Source organism: Globicephala melas, chromosome 4 (genome assembly GCF_963455315.2).
Source record: "Globicephala melas chromosome 4, mGloMel1.2, whole genome shotgun sequence".
Lineage (NCBI taxonomy): Eukaryota > Metazoa > Chordata > Mammalia > Artiodactyla > Delphinidae > Globicephala > Globicephala melas.
In genome coordinates, this window is record NC_083317.1 from 73,955,174 (window position 1) to 73,968,662 (window position 13,489).

Below are 13,489 nucleotides of genomic sequence, written 5' to 3' on the forward strand. Positions count from 1 at the left end.
GGCTTCTCTGGCAGTTTGCCCTTAAACCCACAGGTCACCCAGAAGCGGGAGACTACCTGACAGGGATGCGTAAGAGGCTCCGAGTTGGCGAGCGCTGGGCTGGGCTGTGTGGAGCCCTGGCACTGCCGTGGGTTTGTGGTTCTGGCTGAGTGCAGTGTGGCAGGGAACTCCCTGCCCACGGGCTCCAGGCTGTGTGGTCCTTGGGTGAGGACCCAGACCCTCAGACTCGAAGGACCCTGCAGGATGCCTGTCCTACCCTGTCCCAGGCAGGACCGCCTCCTCCACAGCCCCACAGCTCTGTCTTGGACCAGGAGATTACAAACAGTTTAAACTATTAGTAATGTTAATAGAATATTAGTAATGTTTATAGAAAAATATTCCCTGGGGCTTGACTAAGCAATTGCATTTTAATGATGCCTATAAAAGGCAGTGGGTCATTGCTGTGGTTTTTGAACTTTCCCTTCTAACTATAGGTGGTGTCACTGATCCGGAGGTGTTCCTCCTGGTGGGCTCCGCAACAAATATCATGACAACAGGAGAGTGATTAGGAAAGAGAAGAAGAGCAAGGAATGGATACAAATGTGATACACTTCTCTAACCTCAAATTACCTAAAATTTTTTTGATTTAACTTACATTTCACAAGGAGACCTAAGCCCAGCCCCTTCTAAGCTTGGCAGCAAGAGAAGAAAGAACAGGGAAGAGATTTGCCTGAAGTCACATCAGGTGGCCAAAGCAGCCTTGGGATTTGACAGCTGTGGCTACAAGTGTGTTAGAATGGCATGGGGCATCTGGCTGGAGACTTTAGGAAAAGACTAACGAGTTTCAGGTCCTTTGATAATTTGCCTGTTCTGAACATTCAGTCAATTATTCAGTCATTCATCTTGCAGTAAGTGCCTTTTGAAGACCCGGTCTGTGCCCAGCACTGTGCTAGCACCAGGGGAACAATGGTAACAAGGGACCAGGTTACTGCCCTCATGAGCTTATGGTCCCACTTTCCAACCCCCTTCTCTCTTTTACTGTAGAGCAGATAAAAGCAGTCAGAAGCAATCTGCACGCCCCTTGTCTCCACATCAACTCTGCCCCGCCCCGAGCCTGTGTCTGTGCCCTTGTCTCTGCCTCTGTCCTCTTACGATGGATGAACTTTCTATATGTGGCCGAGGCCAGCCCCTCCAGCTGCCCGAGCCACCCCGCACCAGCCTGGATTCTCAGGAACGCTGCTCCAGTGTCTCCCTTCTCTCTCTTGCCCTGCCCTTCTTTCCCTCTCTACAGCGTCTCTCCTGTAGAGCCGTGCTGTCAGTTCCCCCATCTAAGTATACTTTCTCTTGACCCTGCTTCCTCCCCCAGAAAAATGGCCCCCGAGCTCTCCTCTTTACAGCTAGACTCTTCCAACAATCGTGCGTACTTGTCATCTCCAAGTCCTCTTCTCCCACTCTCCCTTGAATCCACTCCAGTCAGACTGTCACTCTCGAAACTGTCTTGACAAGATCTTTAATGTCCTCATTTTGCTAAATCCAATGACCATTTCCTGGTCCGTCCTTGTCTTGCTTGACCCATCAACAGCATTGGAGCAAGTTGATTCTTCTTTTAGGCTCGCACCTCACACTGATGGTGTCATCAGATCCTGTGAGCTCTACCTTCTCATCACCTTTATTGCTATCATGTCAGTCCAACCTACCATTATCTCTTGGCTAGAGCATTACAAAGGGCTCCTAACTGGTTCTTCCTGCTTCCATCCTTCCCGCTTCCATCCTTCCCAACAATGCCCCTCCCTGCCTTCGTTCTATTCTGTACACAGCTTCCAGAGGAATCCTTTCAAAAAATAGGTTAGATCATGTCTCTCCCTTCTCATCTCACTTGGAGCCTCAGCCACATTCATCCCAAAGGCTTGTAGAACCCTATGTGGTCAGTCCTTCCATTACCTCTCTATCTCCTTGCTCACTCTCTCCAGCCTCAGGACCTTTGCACTTACTGTGTCTTCTGCTGGGAACTCTTTGCCTTCAAGATCTTTACTCAGACGTCACTTTAGTAAGGTCTTCCCTGATCACCCTATTTAAAGTTGCAACCTATCCCACTCGCACTCCCTATCCCCCACCCCTGCTCTGTTTTCTCCAGTGTACTTATCACTCTTCAAATATGTATGTTTTTAAATTGAAGTATAGTTGATTTACAATATCGTGATAGTTTCAGGGATACAGCGAAGTGATTCGGTTATACATATGTGTACTTTCTCAGATTATTTTCCATTATAGGTTATTATAAGATATTGAATATAGTTCCCTGTGCTATACAGTAAATACTTGTTGATGTATTTTATGTATAGTAGTATGTATCTGTTAATCCCAAACTCCTAATTTATCCCTCCCCCCTCCCTTCCCCTTTGGTAACCATAAGTTTGTTTTCTATGTCTGTGAGCACTTATCACTCTTTAATTCGGTGACCTACTAATTCAGTGGTGGAGGTGGGGAACCTGCACTGGGTCCAGGTAATAAGGAGGTGCATCATCTGTAGAAAATTTAAAAATAATCACGAAATGTTGGTCTTTCTTTTTTAGCTCTAGAGAGTCACACAGGTTTTTGTTTTTTGTTTTTTTTTAAGCTTTATTTATCAGCTGCACCGGGTCTTAGTTGGGGCACGTGGGCTCTTTCGTTGCAGTGCACGGGCTCTTTGTTGCGGTGCGCAGGCTTCTCTCTAGCTGTGACACGTGGGCTTCTAGCTGGTTGTGACACGTGGGCCCCAGAGTGTGCGGGCTCCGTAATTGCAGCATGTGGGCTCTCTAGTTGTGGTGCTCAGGTTCAGTAGTTGCGGTGCGTGGGCTTAGTTGCCCCGCAGCATGTGGGATCTTAGTTCCCTGACCAGGGATTGAACCGGTGTCCCCTGCATTGCAAGATGGATTCTCAACCACTGGGCCACCAGGGAAGTCCCTAAGTTGGCTTGTTTTTTATTAGCACCATGCATTGGCAATTCTAAACATTGTTATATGATACTTCTCCCCACCAGGGTGACAGCTCCTGGTAACTCTCCACTATTTAACATACTCTATATTTCCCTTATTTATTGTCTTGTCCTTTTCCCTCCCATAGAATGAAAGTTCTTTGAGGGCAGGATGTTTTGTCTGTTCACTGCTGTGTCCCTAATGTTTGCCAGGGTGGTAAATGCTCAGTGAGCTTCAGTCAAATACATGAAGGAAGCAGAGGGCACTCTGTGTGCCCACAGCTGAGGGTCATCAGGAGGGTTTCCTGGAGGAATCCATGTTGAAGTGGTCGAGGCAGAAGGAACAGCAGGTGCCCAATCTGGGAGCATCTTCACTCTCAGGGTTACCAGCTAAGGGTAGGAGTCAGAATCCACGAGTGTCATTCAGCAGAAGTCCTTCCTTCATAATGTTGATGTTTGGTGAATGAATGTGTTCCTTTACTGGTAATTGGTTGAGGGTCCTTGTTGACGTCTTACAGAGGGCCAGCTGTCACTTTCAATCAGAATGGCTATTCCCCACTCCTTCTGAAGAATTCCAGGGCTGGGAGGGGAGCACACTCTCCCACACTCCGTCAGAAGCTTCTCTTATCCCTGTGTTAAGTGTGGGAGCTGGGAGACCATGTGCGAGGCTGTGGTAACCATCCCGGAGAGTGATGGATGAGAGATGGGAGCCTTCCTTTGGGAAGATGTCCCTACTTTCTCTTCCCTTTTCTGGGCAGAGCTTGTACCTTCTTCCTTTCGGCTCCTTGTTCATTTCTTTAACACTTACAACATGTTACCATCTTTATTTGCTTCCATGTTTTTATCTTCTACTGAATGTCACTCCAGTAACAGAAATAATGCTGACTCACTTCTGGTCCCTAGCACAGAACCTGGCACATTGGAGGAAATCAATAAACACATAAATAACAAGGCAGGTGTTGTATCAAGTGCTATACCAATATCAAAAGAATATAATGGTTATTGTGATGATGCTTTTGAATGCCCATCATAATGAGAGTGAGTAGTCCATGGTGATTATATAGAATATAGAATATATATATAATATACTTTTTTTTCTGTAAAGGTGACATTTCGCATAACTCTGTTCTTTTAAGTTCCAGAAGCTCAGTGTCATCCACAATGATTCAAGCATTATCAATGCAGGTGCCTATGCAAGTGTCAGCTACGTTATAGCTTCAAAAAGTGTGAATCAGACCAAAGATCAACTTTAAAAAAAGATGCTAACCTAAAATACTAGTTTTATATATGTACCAAATCTGAGATGGGGAGACCAGCCCATATGCCAGTGCACTGATTTATCCACAATTGGCAGGTGGGCCCTACCCCACTGGAAATAAATCTTATAGGCTTCAGAAATCAGTCTAATGAAATAAGATTTTTAACTAGCTCAAAATCAGAGTTCAGAAACAGTTCAGTTAATATTTAAATATCAAGTTAAGACAGGAAGTTGAACAAAATTAACTTGGAAGCTTTCACAGAGTTTTAAAAAAGCAACACTTGAGACGTAAAATTGACCATTTCATTATATTCAATGGATTTGAGCAGGAAATATATGTTAAAATTTTCATTTAGCAGATTCCTTCTCGGACTTTTAAAACCACCACCAATAAACATTTACATATTTACCCCTCCTCAAAGCACTTCCCCAGGTATACGCAAATACCACTCATTCTGAGGTCCTGTTGCTCCAGATGAAACAGGTTCTCCTTCTATGAGGGCCCACAGGATTCTGCTCCAGCCAGAGCAAGGTCTCTGGCCCTTGGATAATTTCACCACCTCTGGTTGACTGAGCGGGGCTGGGAATCTCATTATGGAAGCCATCCACCTCCTCCCCAGGCCAGCCTGAGAGGGGCTCAGCGTTGCATCATCCGCCCTGGGCCTCAGCCCTCCTTGCTTGAAGCCAGCTCACCAAAAGTATTTTAAGAGCATTCCAACAGCCCAACTGCCATTCCTGCACCATCCCAGATGGGGAAAAGCTTGTGAGGTGGATCTTCCTCAGGGTGACCACGATCGGCCTCCTTGTGCTTCCAGGAGAGTGCCCTTCACGCCAGACAGACTGGTTGCCAGTCATCAGGTCTGGGAGTCTCAGGGACAAGGGTCGCTCTCAGAAGTGAAGTCATCTCGTCTGAGAGGACACAAGTAGAGATACTGCATAAAACCTGGGGTCAAGGGCTGGACGTGCAACCCTTCCTCACCCACGGCCCACACCCGCTCCTACACGAGTGCCCAAACACCGCAACATATTGGGGCAGTTTTTAAGTCTATTTTTGTCTCAACTGGGACTTTCATTCACTGGATATCTAAGTTCTCAAACTATCCAGTGGGTTCCTGTTTCTTTTTTAATAATTAAAAGAAATTTCATACTTCATGATCACTGTAGGAAAAATAGGGAGGAAATGTAAATAAAAGGAAAATATAAAAAATCAGTACTGAAAGGTTAATATATATATATATATGCATTGGAGAAGGCAGTACATCCAGACTAGTTATTAGGCAGGTCTGCCAGAAATCAATCCAGCAAGAAAAAGATGGTATGCTCCAGAAACTCCCACCTATTGTTTCTTCCCTGTTTCCTTTGGGGACCTCGGAACAACAGCTGGGATTGCCACGATAGACGGGCATCACTGGTGCCCTGTATGCACAGCGCAGAGGAGTAGGCGTGTACTAACCCGTCTGAAGGGCCACGGATGGCCACTGTCCTACATTTTCCCTCATTGCTCCCAGAGGGTAGCCCTGATCAGGCTGTGGGCTGGGATCTGGGTGAGGTTTACCTATCGCCAGCTTGAACTTCTGTCTGCTCCACTCCGCAGCAACTCTCCTTCCTCATCACCAACTCCAAGTGAGCAGCAACTGTCTTCTGCTGGGATGGCGGACAGGATGTGTAGCTGTTCCCAGATGCCTGTGGGTTTGTGCTTCCCACCTGTCCTGCCCAGGCTGATCGTCCAATGTTATCACCAGCCCTCTGGGTAGGCACTAATAGAGGTGCAGCCTTCTAACTAGCCCCAGGACAGCACTGAGGCACTGGAGTGGCTCTTTGGTCCTTTGGGAAGTTCCCCTGGGAGGCTGTGCTCTTACTCTAACGGTGGATGTTCCTTCACCCATGTCCTGCGGTTGCTGGCCAGATCCCCTGTGAGCATGGCAATGGTTCAATCTGGAATTGTCCTCCCGGCCACCCATGAAGATCTGTCTCTTCCCATTACCCCCTGGCTTCCCACAAAATGGTCCATGTGGCTTGTCTGCACGCCTTATGCATCACGGTGTCTTGGAATGCCTTTGGGCCATTCTCCAAAGACTCTGGATTTGACTGTGGAGTGCCTGCCCAGAGGGCTTGTCACAGGCTCTGTGGGTCCCTCTGAAGAGTGGGGCTTGGTGGGGGAGAGGGGAGCAGCAGCGAAGGCGTCTGGAGCAAGCATTGTCTCAGGGGAAGGCCTGGCCTGCCGTTTGTCCCCCTCACCCCCCAGACCTCATCACTTCAGAGGCACTTTCCAAAGTGGCTGCCCTTGGGTGCAGTTGGTTGCACGCTCTAATGACATTGTAATTAGGATTTCAGCACCACCTACTAGAAGGAGGGTCACATACATTATTGCTCACCCTCAAAACTTCCTCTCTCCATTTTTGCCTAACAAGTGGCCCAGAGAGTATGTTTGAGGTCGTACTAATGTCTACTTTGCATAAAAATCCCGGCCCTCGGATGGATGCCCCCCTCCTGGTTGTGGTCAGCCAAGTCTATTCGGCCGATGGCAGAAGACGGGTGGAGAGCAGTCAGGCAAGAGTCAGGGCCCAGATCTTAAACGTGGCCCCTCAAGCCGGTTTAAGCCGAATCCTTCCCTTGCCCTCAGGCCGAAAGAGCTTCCCCACTGGGAAAGGGACGCGCTGGGGGTGGGAGCATCTCCTGGGGCGGGAGGGTGCGGCGGGCCAGGAGCGAGGGATTGGGGGGCGGGGCGGGGCGGGGCGGGTAAGGGAGGAGAGCCCGGGAAGAAAAGAGAGATGGGGCAGGCTGGGGCCGGGGGTGGGTGCAGAAAGTGAGGGCTGGAGGAGAGGGGGCCCCCCCAATTGGCCGATGGGCCGGGGCGGCGGCCGAGAGCGGGGCGGGGCCGGCGGTGGCTACAGCGGGGAGGGCGAGGGGCGGGCCAGCTGGTGTGGCCGATGAGACCGTTATGAAGCCGGGCTCCTGGGCTCCCTTTGTTCCCGGGAAGCCATTTAAAAAGCCCCTTCCTCGAGCGGGGACAAAGGCCGGCGGCGCGGAAGGCTGAGCGGAACGCCCCCTTTAGAGAGGCCTTTCCAGTCGCGGGGCCGGACCGGAGGCTCAGGGCACAGCGAGGGCCGGGGCACCGCACGCGGGGCGCGCGCTGCCCTAAGGGGCTAGGAGGGCCACTTAAAAACAACAAAGGTGAAAACACACAGCTCTCCCTCGCTGGAAGGCGCAAATGCTCGGGCTTCTGGGTCCTCCTCAGATGGCCTAAGCGGCTTCCCATCCCCCGCCTGGCACCAGGGGGACGAGGCGCGTGCGCCGCAGTAGGGCGCCTCGCCGCGTGGTCCTCAGTGCCGCTGTGGCACATTCCTGGCCTTTGCAATTATTGGGAAATGAGAGGATCTTTTTTTTTTTAATCTCCCCTGCTCCCCCTTCGCCCTCCCTTGTTTTTCTTCCAAGCATGGAATTATCTACTTTAGCAGTTCAAAAGACATTCCATTCCCATGACAAAAACAGCAACGGTGATGTTGGCATACCGTAGCCCTCTTTCTTACAGGGAGATTCAGGCAATAAATCATAATGAATGAAAATTTAAAATAGCATTTCTTTAACTTTTAATGGTGTACTTTGCTTATTTTCAAGTGCCGCTAACAGCTCTGTTTCTTGACGTCCCTCAAGAAGAACCCATCTGAGATGCTGAGCTAACAAGAGTGAATTTTATTCCTTTACAGTATTCCTAAAGGAAGTGGATTGAGGAGATTCGTTTCGAACTCCCTCTCAACTCTAAAATTCCTGAAGTCTATCAGTGAAAAAAGGCTGATGGAAGATTTTAAAACGGAGTGAAAGAAAAACTATCACCGTGGTGAACGACCCATCTGTCTGTCCCATCCATCCAACCCATTCTGTTTAGTGCTCTCTTTCCCTCCTTTGGCAGACCTGAACCTTACATCTGTTCCAGAAACAATGACATACACACATTGGCTCACCCAAGGCAGACTCATATCAGCGTATGCCAGAGTATCTGGAAATGGTTGATCAAAACCACTCTCAGTAATGGGTAGTCCAACAGGAGACACTAAACTGGATAAAAATGAAAGATGGGGGATTATTTCCTCAAGAGAACCAAATATTCTAAAAGTTTGAACTCACTTTTAAACAAAACCGTCTCAGACTTTCATCCCTAAATGTGTTGCAATTTACACTCAGGCTGGAGGATGGAAGGGTGTCTCACCAAGTAATTGTTTCCAGTAAAGGTCATTTTCGGCCTCTCAAATCACGACTCTCGTATGTCACATTGCACAGGTATTTTTCACAGCTCACCGAGTCTGATGGTTCTGAGGGTATTTAAGACTGCTGCAGAGAGGAGCCCAGGGCCATGGCGATTAGTGGGCTTCTGTAGGAAGCACAGTGGAAGGGACAATGGGCCAATTACCAGCAAAGCCTGTGGTCTCCCTTGGAGAGGTTAAGGAGAGCACATGGCCTTTGAGCCAGCGTGTCATCTGTCCTGGGGCTTAATCAAGTTATCATATCACCCCAGTGTCTCCAGGCCTCCATCCTTCGATTTGAATGAGGACAAAAATTTGCAGACAAATTTCTAGCAGCAGGAAGTTGGTGCTCTCCTGCGAGGCTGGATGAAAAGCACCTGTAACCTTGTCGGCCTTGTCCAGCTCCTGCTGGGAGCCGCTTCAGGCTACAGCCTGTTGGCTTCTGAGCCTGCCTGTCAGCAGGAGCTGAGGCTGGGGCTGGGGGAGGGGGCGCGGGGAGTGGATGCCATTATGTGTTTCAAAAGAATGCCCTGGAGCTGGCCGGCTGTGGCCAGTACAGCACAATGTGGCTAGCTACCGTGAATGTGTAGGTGGACACTCTCCCCTTCCTTTTGATACTGGCCTGGAGTCATACTTAGGTTAAGACGGGGGCTGACATGCAACAACCCTCATGATGGCATAAAGGGAATACTTGTGTTTCTCCCTCTCTCTAGCGAGAGTGAGAAGCAGGGAGCTTTCCAGAATGCCATCAAGGCCAGCCAGATTTCTGCTCCTCTCTGAGCTGCTGTTTCCCCCTTTGTGAAATTCAGGGATGTTGTAAATTTCATCTAATCTGCAGGGTGGAAGGGAGAGGGGGTTTGGTGTGGTAGGTTGAGCATTCATGGGGGGTTATGAGACCTGTGTTCCAGGCCTAGCTCTACCACGTGTGGGGAGCTGGCTCAGCCTCTTTTTGTTGTAGTTATTTCATTTGTAAGAGGGGGATAATGATCCAGGCCGTTAGCTACTTCACAGCTTATGAGTCAATGCGATGATAGATCAGTGAATGAAAAAACTTTAAAACCACTTTACTGTTGCCTTTACAGCCCTTCCAGCATCGGTGCTCTATGACTCGGTGTCACAAAGAGGGATTGGAGGAGAGGAGTTATTAATTAGCATTAATATAAGAGCAGTCCATCCTGAGAATAAGTTGATCACTGACTGTGAATGTCATAGTCCTTAGCAGGAAAAGCCAGAAGATGGGAACTTGTTTTTTTGTGTGGTATGCGGGCCTCTCACTGTTGTGGCCTCAGGCTCCGGACGCGCAGGCTCAGCGGCCATGGGCATGTGGGATCCTCCCGATCCGGGGCACGAACCCGCGTCCCCTGCATCAGCAGGCGGACTCTCAACCACTGTGCCACCAGGGAAGCCCCAGAAGATGGGAACTTTAACACTCTGTGGGACTGGTTGTTCTGATCAAAATCAACTTTTCTCAAGTCTACAGGAAATTGGACTTCTTGACATTTTGATGAAAGGCTTGTACCCTAAAAAAAGTGGATGGAGACCTGGCCAATAAATTACTTCTTCCCCTGCTCTTTAGATGGTGTTCACATTCTGTAGCCACTTTGTGACAGGGGACATCAACCTTAACCCATGGCAGCTCCAGCCTGTTTCCTCACCTATGAAGTGGGGTGCGTTTTCTCTGCCCCTCTAACTTATGGGAGCGTTGGGAGACTCCACTGGTTAACAGGTGAGAAAGTGCTTTGTAAATAAAGAGTAAGGTGCTACGTAGGTTTGCACTGTACGTGCGTGTGCACACACACGGAAAGGACTATTAGTGCCCATTTAGCTGGAGCTTAAATGAACACGTTGCAGAAATATCGTGGCCTTGTGGACCTCAGTACATGGATCCAGTATCATGGATGATCTGGCTCAAAAGAGGATTCTTCATTCAGAGCTAACACCCGGCTGCTCTCTCCGAATGAACAGCACTGGAGTGCCCTGCTTGATCTCGCCTCCTGAGGGGGTGGCCCTGTGGACATAGGCAGGTCTGGGGTACTGTTGCCCGAGCGCAGCAATGAGCAGACAGCCAAAATGTAAAATACAGACCGAGTGCTCTTCATTCTTTACTTTCTCACTTGCCTCCCCCTAAGCCCCTGGTCCACCAAAATACCCATGACTCCCTCAAACAGCACAGTGAGGTCCTGCCCCACAATTTTGCATCTGCCACTTCCCCTGCCACCGTCTCTCACCGTCTCTCCACCTTCTCTGCTTATTAAGTCTGTCTCATCCTTAAAGGTCCTATGCAGTGTCCTCCTTTGAGGACTTTGAGGACACTTTGAGGACACAGTCCTCAAGCTCCTAACCCAGTCAGAACTGACTGCCCGCCCCCATCCCCACCTTGGAACTTTGTCCTGAACTTTGCCCCACAATGCGGGTTTTGTATTAGTATTCATTGTGCACACACCTCTCTCCCTGCTTACTCTGTGAGCTTCTCAGGGGCAGAAACTAAGTCTGATTCCTCTTGGTGGCCCAGTCCCTAGTACTGCCACTGGCGCGTAGCAGTAATTTATGCATTAAATGTTGCATTGCATTTATCCTGCCAACAGTGAGAGGCCCACGTACCGCAAAAACAAACAAACAAAGTCACCCAGAGCTATATTTAATTTCTTTTGCCTCACTGTCGCGGCCTCTCCCATTGCAGAGCACAGGCTCCGGACGTGCAGGTTCAGCGGCCATGGCTCACGGGCCCAGCCGCTCTGCGGCATGTGGGATCCTCCCGGACTGGGGCACCCGTGTCCCCTGCATTGGCAGGCGGACTCTCAACCACTGCGCCACCAGGGAAGCCCATAGAATTTTATATAAATGAACTGATACAGTACGTTGTCTTTTGTATTTAACTTTTTTCACTCACTGTCAAGTTTTTGAGATTCATCCATGTCGTTGCATGTATCAATATTTTGTTTCTTTTTATTGCCTAGCAGTATATCATAGGATAGCTACAATTCGTTTGTTCATTCACGCATTGATGAACATTTGCATTGTTTTCAGATTTGGTCTATTAAGAATACGTGGCTATGAATAATGTTGCTATAAACATTTGCATACAAGTCTTTGTGTGAATATATTTTCATTTCTCTTGGGTAAATACCTAGGAGTGAAATTGCTGTGTTGTATGCTGGGTATACCTTTAACTTTTTTTTTTTTTTTTTGCGGTACGCGGGCCTCTCACCGCCGCAGCCCCTCCCATTGCGGAGCACAGGCTCCGGACGCGCAGGCCCAGCGGCCATGGCCCACGGGCCCAGCCGTCCGAGGCATGTGGGATCCTCCCGGACCGGGGCACGAACCCGTGTCCCCTGCATCGGCAGGCGGACTGTCAACCACTGCGCCACCAGGGAAGCCCCCTAAGTATTTTTATACTGTTTGTAAGTGGAATTGTTTTTTTAATTTTTATTTCCCAGTTGTTCATTGCTTATATGTAGAAATACAATAGCTATTTTATTAAACTTTTTACTTTGAAATAATGTAGCTTCACAGGAAGTTACAAAGGTAGTACAAAGGACCCATGTACCCTTCACCCAGTTTCCCCCAGTGGTTATAGTGCAATATTAAAACCAGGAATTTGACATTGGCACAGTGGGTGTGTATCATTATCATATGTATATATTCATGTAACAACCACCACAATTGAGATACAGAAATAGTCCATCACCACAAAGATCTCCCTGTCCTACTGCTTTATAATCACACCCATCCCCCTCTCCCACCATCCCTAAACTTTGGCAACCACTAATCTGTTTTCTATCACAATAATTTTATTATTTCAAGAATGTTGTAAACCTGGAATCATACAGTATGTGGCATTTTGAGCTTGGCTTTTTTCATTCAGCATATGCCCTTGAGATCAATCCAAATGGTTGCATGTATCAACATATCATTCATTTTTTTTAAGAACATTGTTTTTATTTATTTATTTATTTATGGCTGCATTGGGTCTTTGTTGCTGTGCATGGGCTTTCTCTAGTTGCAGCCAGTGGGGGCTATTCTTTGTTGCGGTGTGCGGGCTTCTCATTGTGGTGGCTTCTCTTGTTGCAGAGCACAGGCTCTAGGCGCGTAGGCTTCAATAGTTGCAGCATGTGAGCTCAGTAGTAGCGGCACTCGGGCCCTAGATCGTGCGGGTTTCAGTAGTTGTGGTGCGCCAGCTCAGTAGTTGTGGCCCACGGGCTTAGTTGCTCTGCGGCATGTGGGATCTTCCAGCATGTGGGATCTTCCAGGACCAGGGATTGACCCCATGTCCCCTGCATTGGCAGGCAGATTCTTCAGCACGGCGCCACCAGGGAAGCCCATATCATTCATTTTTATTGCTGAGCAGTATTCTATATTATGTATACACCACTGTTTGTTTGAACATTCACCTACTGAGTGAGATTTTGGTTGTTTTCAATTTTGGGATGTTACAAATAAAGTGGCTAAGAAAAATCATGTATAGGCTTTTGTGTTGACGTAGGTTTTCATTTCCCTGGGATGTATGCCTATAAGTACAATTGCTATGAGGTATGGTTAAGTGTGCGTTTAGGTTTTAAAGAAACTGCCAATCTGTTTTCTAGAGTGGCTCTAACATTTTACATTCCCACCAGACATGTATGAAAGATCCAGTTTCTCTGCATCCTTGCCAGTATTGTGACTATTTTGAAAATTTTAGGTCTAATAGGTACATAGTGATAGTTCATCGTGATCTTATTTTTCATCTCTCTAATGGCTAGTGATGTTTAACATTTTTTCATATGCTTATTTGCATCCCTAAGTCTTCTTTAGTACAATGTCTCTTCATGTCTTTTGCCCATTCCCTAACTGGATTGTTTGTTTTTTTTACTGTGGAGTTTTGAGAGTTTTAAAATATATTCTAGATATAAGTTCTTTTTCCAGATATGTGGTTTGCAAATGTTTTCTCCCAGTCTATGCTTATCTTTTCATACTTTTAAGAGGATCTTCTGCAGAGCAAAAGCTTTTAATTTTGATTAAGTCCAATTTATCAATTTTTTATGTTACGGGTGATGCTTTTGGTCTAAGAACTTTTTACCT